A 7421-nucleotide genomic window follows, 5' to 3' on the forward strand; every position below is an offset into this window, starting at 1 on the left:
AAATCCCACTTTTCGTCCTGTGCATCCAATAGACAAAATTCATGCTTTTGTTTAAAACCTCTTATTCCAAATTATATTACTACAGTCATATTTATGGTCAGAAATAATCTTAGAACTTTATAACGTCAAGAGGAATGAAGTATTATGCACACATCTGAGACCGACCACCAGCTGTTTGCTAATTGCTGCTGGTTAGTCTAGAGGAGCTGAGTCAGGGAGACACTGGGGAGGGCTGCTCTGTGAGGTGGAAGCTCTGAAGCCTGGAAACTATTTTTGCCTGGTCTTGGGCTTGCATGTGAATGTTTACAACAACAAACAGCATTATGTCATTTGATTTAAAAGAGAAAATATCTGTACACATATGGTGCAATCAAGTTTTTACTGAGCAAATGCTTCTGACTGCATAAAATAATTACATTTGCTTTTTGAAAACACAAAGAATTTGCTATTGAACTGCCACTGGCAGATTTTATTAAAACATTTACAGACAAAAACTATTATGAATGTACTCATGAAAATGGTCTCAGTGGTTTGCTCATAGTCTCGCTTCCCTCGGAGTCTTAATCTTTTTTGTTCTTGAGTCATTCCAAGATAAGGTGTTGGCATTGACTACTACGACACTGTTGGGAGGCAAGAAAAGGTCTTAAAGCCTTATCTCATCATGTAAGTGTTGGTAACGTGATCCATTTGTAGCAGTGTGATGTTATTACACTACCCAGATTGCACAGGATGCTAAATCAACGTTGAATTATAGTCAGAATGGCTGATTTTTGGTTGAAGTCAAAAACTGACGGTGGATCAAACATCAAATAACCATCCAATTCTAACCATTGAAACTGTCATTGAATCAATGTTGTTTTGTGGTTGAAATCTAATGAATGAACAAGGTTTGGGGAAGAACTAGTAATATATGTTCAATCAGTGTAAGTTGTTTTTTGCACCTCTCCACCACCACCCGCCATTCAAACGCCCAACCCCTCTCCCTCCACCTGCCAAAGACACACACACCTTTCCCCCAACCTGGCCCATCTACCCCTCAATCAAACACACAGGATTTCAATTGATGGCTGATTAACAAGCTTTTTCTGAACTGGAATCATTTTAAATTGGGCGTGTTGAAGCAGGGAAACCTCTAAAACATGCAGGGCAGTGTGCCTTGAGGACCGGGGTTGGGAAACATTGCTCTACAGTGCTTAATTTAAAACGTTAAAACTCCCACTCACTAATAAAATGGTCTCACCCAGAGTTCTGTTGAGGAAGAGAGGAGGGGAATGGGTGTGGCAAAACAGCAAACAGTGATCCCTCGTTTTTCGCGGGTGTTGCGTTCCAAAAATAACCCGCGATAAGCAAAATCCGCGAAATAGTTACCTTTATGTTTTCCAATTATTACACAGCATAATTAAATACTCTACATTGAAACCAAAGAACAAAACCTGTTTTCAGGTCAGCGGATGTGTGTGTTCGTCAATTGGGCCTTAATGTGATCCAGAGTTATGTCATTAAAGCGTCTCCTCCAACCTGCCCTGCGAGATTCACAGCTGTATCTACGGCAAAGCGATGGATCTCGTCAAGCGAGCCTTCGGTCAGGTTTTGCGCTGATTATGGCCAGTTTTTTCCAGCAGGCATTCAAAGTTTCAGTTTTCATCTCCTGAATGGCCAAGCTGTATTACTTATATTTAAATACCGTAACATTACAGGTAGAGAAGAACCGCAGAGACTGTTTAGCCAATCAGGACGCAGAACACAATGCACTGTGGAAAAAAAACTGCACAACAAAAAATTCCGTGAAGCACCGAGACCGCGAAAGGTGAACCACGTTATAGCGAGGGATCACTGTACATTGATTCAACATTGATCGGACGTTGATCAGACATTGGCATTTCATTCATTATTTTTCAACCACAAAACAACATTGATTCAATGACACAGTTCCAACATTGGTTACTTGGCTAGAATTGGATGGTTGTTTTATGGTTGATCCACTGTCAGTTGTTGACCTCAACCAAAAATCAACCATTCTGAGTATATTTAAACGTTGAATTACCATCGTGTGCAATCTGGGCAGTTTGTTGCACCCCTCCTCACCTCCTCATCTCCCCTTACTGTCTCCCAAGCCTCCCCCCACCCACCCGCTCCTCCCAACTTTCCCCTCTTTACCCCCTCTCATTCCTTCTTCCCTCCCCCTCCTTGAGCTCTGGGTCAGAACATTTTATTACTAGGTGGGGGTTAATCATGTTTCAAATTAAGCACTACATGTTGAGAACAGTGGGTTGTGATTCCTTTCTGTACATTTTCTTACTTGTCTGTAAATATTATTACTGACTGTGCATAATGTGTTGACACAAAAACATCTATAAGTCTCTACAAGGAGTGTAGTGTGTACAAGTAGTGGTTTGTCCCAACCAAACAGCCACTTTGCTGCTGGCTTGTTTGCAACCGGCTTCTGAATTGAATTCTCCGCTGAGCACTTTTATGGTAAGTTTTTCAATATTACTTTGATCTTAAATCTGTTTACTGAAAAATAAGGGCATTGTTTTGTGCCCATAGTAATCCTGGTTATTTTGGGGCAAAACGGATATTTTTAATAATTGAGGTCATGTCTCCTTTTGTATTATTTTCATACTGCCCACCACTCTAGGTCTAAATATGAAATCCTGTGAGATTTTGTGGGATTTGAGTTTTTAAAATAGGGTGGGGCCTATTGTTTGGTCTGGGAGAGCATGTGGTGGACAAGGAAGTGTAAGGCTGGCTGGTCCAGGTGGGCTTTAAATTGTTGTGATAGTAATCACTTGTTTTTAACTTTTTATTATGATGTGCTTAGGGACATGCTTAAATGTACCTTGTTAAGAAAATACATTTAAAATAAGCTAGATTTAAAACTTAACATGTCTTGATTGAAATAGCCTAATTATAGTTTTAAAATCAGTAATGTATTCTGGCCTATTGACCTTTATTTTACCTGTAGTTAAAGCAGATGGTATGTTGCGATCGTTTGAATTGCCTTTTGTCTGTGTGGGAAAAAAAACATGTAGAAGTTCCAACTTTCACACCCACCTGTGGAGAGTCGTAAACACAGCAGGAGTTATTGGCTTTAGAGAAACGGTCAGAGATAGCTCCTGGTTTGATGAGCAAAGATACGCCTAATTTGAATAAATTAAAGACAAGAATACGCCTCGAGTATAAAACTTTCTGCACAGAAGTAAAAGATTAGATTTGCTCTTGCAATTCTCCAAAGACATCTTTGCTTTTCTTTTTTATTTCCTTCTTCTTCTGTCTGTCAGGTAAATGAATGTATGTCTCTGTTGTCCTGCAGTTCTGTTGTAATTTTATGTGTTGTCTTTTATTGGATTAAACACTGCAATTCTGTGACGTCAACACGCATTGCTGTTTTTCTGAGTGGCTACACGCGGCCCGCCGGGAGGACCTGGGATCAAAAAGGAAGAGAGAGCCAGACTTTTTCCAAAATTAACTAATTCTGAGTATATCTTCCTTAACAACCTCTGTTCCAGAACAGCTGAGTTAGATGATTGCATGACCTTCTGCAGCCATCAAGAAGTGCAGAAGGTTGTTTATCATCCACAGATTCAATCCAGGTGTGGCAGAAAGGAAACACTTAAAACATGTAAGGCAGGTGAAACACTGAACTAAACCTGCTAATGACTGATTCAGTCTGTTGATTCTTGGATTGGTAACTGGTTAAACTGAACTGGACTATTATTACTTGTGTGGGATCTTTATCAGCATATGGACATTTTTGAATGAATTTAATCAACTTATTTGAAAATATTTGTAGTTAATGGAAGATTGAACCAGTTATTTGATGGAAGCCTCTTCTGTATAAATTATAAATAATTTTTCCAACTACAGTATAAATCACCTTCTGCTCTATTTATTTGTCTCTGGTGTGTTAAATAAACCCTGATCCTCCCTGAGTTTTATCTTTAGGTTTTCTGATACAGTCTTTATTTTAAATATTGATTCCCTTATTTTAACATGAGTGCAGCATCATAAATGCTACACTATACTGCAGCTTGATAGGTAAATGTAATTGTATATATAAACATTAAGATAAATATTAATGAAAGATAAAGATGAATATTAATTTAACAGTGAGTGTACATGGGGAACTATATGGTTTGTATTTGTTCTCAGAACCAGTACACTGTTTAATCTTTCAATGTCTTTCAGAACTTTTCAAATGTTTATCATCTTTCTAACCAGCACCTTTCTCACTTTTATTTTTGTGTTTTTCAGCCGTTGCTCTGCAGTTTGACTGAAAGCTGACTCTAGAGGTCTGCAGCAAAACTGTCAAGAAGTGGCTTCATTACACGCCAGAACGAGAGGAAGACATTGCAAGGAATCAAAGTGATGCCAACCAGAGTCAAACTGGGGTTACCGCAACTTGTACTGTTTCCCTAATTCATACAGTACAAAGCTTAACCTCATGGATGCTGTTTTTCCATGGACAACAGACTGTTGTTCTGACAGTCAAAAAGGAGTCATATGTTTAAAGATCTATCCCTCTTTTCTTAACTCTTGTGCGTGTGAGGACTGAGGCAAATGTAGAGGACTGTGGAAAATGATACAAGTTTTACGTGTGTGGGGTCGTAAAACTTTTATGTAACTTGTATTTAACTCTTGTGTCCACTTCTGGACACAAGGGTTAAATAAAATGTTATATCAAACTCATGTTGTCATTTTTAACCTTTTGTACACAGTTTACCCATCATCTGCCAATAAAATAGTGTTTAATACTAGTGAATTCAATGTTGTTTCAATCATTCTGTGCTATCTGGGAAGTTTAACGAATTACACCCTTGTAGTATACGAAGGGTTTTCCCTCGCTATTCCCTCTTTCTGTTTGGATTCTGTTGAAGATGTGAAGTTTTTTTTCCCTGTGATTTAAGGATAATGAGTGATGGTTCAATTACTGTTGTAAAATAATGTGTTTTGGAGCAGTTAAGCTTTATTAGAAGGTGATGGAACTGTTTTAGCTGATATTTAGCTGTTCTCATGCTACATGAAACATTGCTAAAGAAGTTGCTACATCCATGCGCTGAAAACAGTGTTGTTCATGGTTAAACAGGTGCTGTATAACACTTTGATGAGAAAAGGACTGTTTTTGACTACTATCTTTTGCTATTTGAATGCAGGAGCATTAAAACGCCTTCAAATCAGCTCTCTTTTGGCTGTTATTTCCCACAAGACACAATGCAGAATGAACTACGTTACACATGCACAGAAAGCCCTTTGAGTACATTTAGTTCAAATCATGTTTTCATTCCAAAAACTGCCATATATCACAGGTTAAGGTTGTAATTCTACATGACGAATATTAATTTACATTGTAATGTGTGCATTTGCAAAGCTGTTTTCAAAGTGTTCATTGTATATTACAATGCAAAATTTTCACTATAGTGACTTGAAACAGCATTTTTGGATTTTGGAGTTATTTCAATAGTTACACACATACACACAATCAGTAGTTATTTTCAGTAGTTTTTTTGGGTTTGATTTTGCTTTTTCATCTTAATTATCATTATGTTGTAGTTCACTTTAGGTTAACCCTTCATGGTCATTTTAGTTTTATTATTTGAGTTAGAATTAGAGTGGTTAGAATTGTCTTAGTTATTGCCTTCCTTATTTTCAGTTCTTCATAGTGTTTCTAGTTAGGTTTATTCTTTAGTTACCGTAGGTTCTGTTATTATTCTGTCTGAGTCCATGTCGAGCTTTCTTTAGTGATTATAGTTAGATTATTTTTATTTAAATGACCGGTGGTCAACCGTGTTTTTGTATTAAAAGATGTTAAGTTGACAGGAAATGTAAAAGTATTACTGTGTAATTATATGTTACGGGAAAACATCTCCAGTGAAATGCTATTTAAACCCACAACTGGTCTAAAAACAACAAATTTGCACTTCTGTTTAATTAAATTAAGTCAGCGACTACATCAGGCCCCCTAGGTCTTCAGGGGCCCCATAAATGCTAATATATTAAAACAGACCACAGATACAAATGTAATACATGTTTATTGAGATTATCAATGATGTTACATTTTATTCAATTGTTTAGGCATACATAAATTAAATGATTTTAAATTGTTTAACATTTAAATACAAGATTTTAAGGAGCTGGCAAGTTTACTTTGTAAAACTTCAAAGAAGATTATTTATAGTTAGATTGTTTTGTTACCATAGCAACAATCTGATGCTGTGAGTTTAATCTTTGAATTTACAAATACAAATTAGTAAACTGCGATTATAACTTATTGCTTTTTAGGCTGGCCAATTAAACTACTCCCTTTTCCCATATTTCACTAAATCTAACAGAAGCTGTTAGAGGTGCTGATATTTTTAGCAACAAAAGGGGCCCCTAAGTCAGATTCTGCGCCAGGCCTAATGCAGCCTTGGACCGGCCCTGCATGATGAGGTAATTCCTTGCACTACGCAGAGATGCGCAACAAACGGGAGATTTAATTCAATGCTGCTCATGTGGCTTTAGTAACTCTTCCATTTCGTGTCTGTTGAGTTTTTAATAAGCGTCACAGAAACTGTTTTGGTTGGTCGAGTTTATGGGACGAGTTTCTCAGATCTCCATACGGCCGTGCGCATTAACTCTAAGTAGACAACGCATTTGATATGGTTTGATGCATCGTGTAACCGGAAAAATAATACTAAAAATAATAATAAAATAATATAAATCAGCGTGATGCGTGACTCCGAGGAGAGCGCGAAAGCTCCTCACCGGGCTGAACCTGCATGATGAGGTTAGCGCTGCTTATCCACAAACGCCCTGGCCAACCGGGACCACAGACATAAACTTTACAGGGAAGACAGACACAGAGCCACACGCTGGGCAGCGTGTTGAGATGTAAACGCCGCATATAATTATTCGTTCATAAAGATAAATCATTCTCACCGCTCCACAACGCGCCACGCCTCTGAATTCGCTACAAGTTATTCCTGCGGTTCACATTGAGCTGCGCAACCAGAGCTAACGGTGGGTTTTAAACTCTTACCTAGAGTTCTCCAAAGGATCATAATTCCTCACAGTAGGTTTATGTAAATAGCCATACAGGTCAGCCTGTGTCCAGTTTGAGTGAAAGGAGGCGCGTGCGGTCCGCGCTGAGGTAAAGCAGATGCAGCGCGCGAGGCAAAGCGCAGAGGCGCCAGCGGTGTGATTAGTCCACGCGCTGTCGGGTGTAAATGCATAAACTATAAACCTATCTATTATAAACCTATCCTTTAGGAATACATCTGCTTTGCTAGTGAAATGCTAAGAGCAAAAGAGACGCTTGCAGCCCGGCTTTAAAAAAATATATATTTTTTTATTTTCCTGGAAACGTAAGCAAGCGACGGTTAGCCTGGCGGGGCTAGCAAAGCATGGCGGGCCGCCATGCTTATAATACACTGGGGGAAACC

The 7421-nt window shown here is 38.4% G+C and overlaps 2 long non-coding RNA genes across 2 annotated transcripts; one reads left to right on the forward strand and one right to left on the reverse strand.

The window, feature by feature from the left end:
- Window positions 1–1545: 1545 nt before the first annotated feature.
- On the reverse strand, window positions 1546–3570 carry LOC106941442 (uncharacterized). Its single transcript, XR_001423365.1, has 2 exons — window positions 3499–3570; window positions 1546–2839 (listed from the first exon to the last, which is right to left on the reverse strand). It is a non-coding gene; the product is annotated as an uncharacterized LOC106941442 (long non-coding RNA).
- On the forward strand, window positions 3504–5177 carry LOC106941441 (uncharacterized). Its single transcript, XR_001423364.1, has 2 exons — window positions 3504–3593; window positions 4255–5177. It is a non-coding gene; the product is annotated as an uncharacterized LOC106941441 (long non-coding RNA).
- Window positions 5178–7421: the final 2244 nt, after the last annotated feature.

This window comes from Poecilia latipinna, unplaced genomic scaffold (assembly GCF_001443285.1).
Source record: "Poecilia latipinna isolate Pla-1442-1.1 unplaced genomic scaffold, P_latipinna-1.0 Scaffold3675, whole genome shotgun sequence".
Taxonomy (NCBI): domain Eukaryota; kingdom Metazoa; phylum Chordata; class Actinopteri; order Cyprinodontiformes; family Poeciliidae; genus Poecilia; species Poecilia latipinna.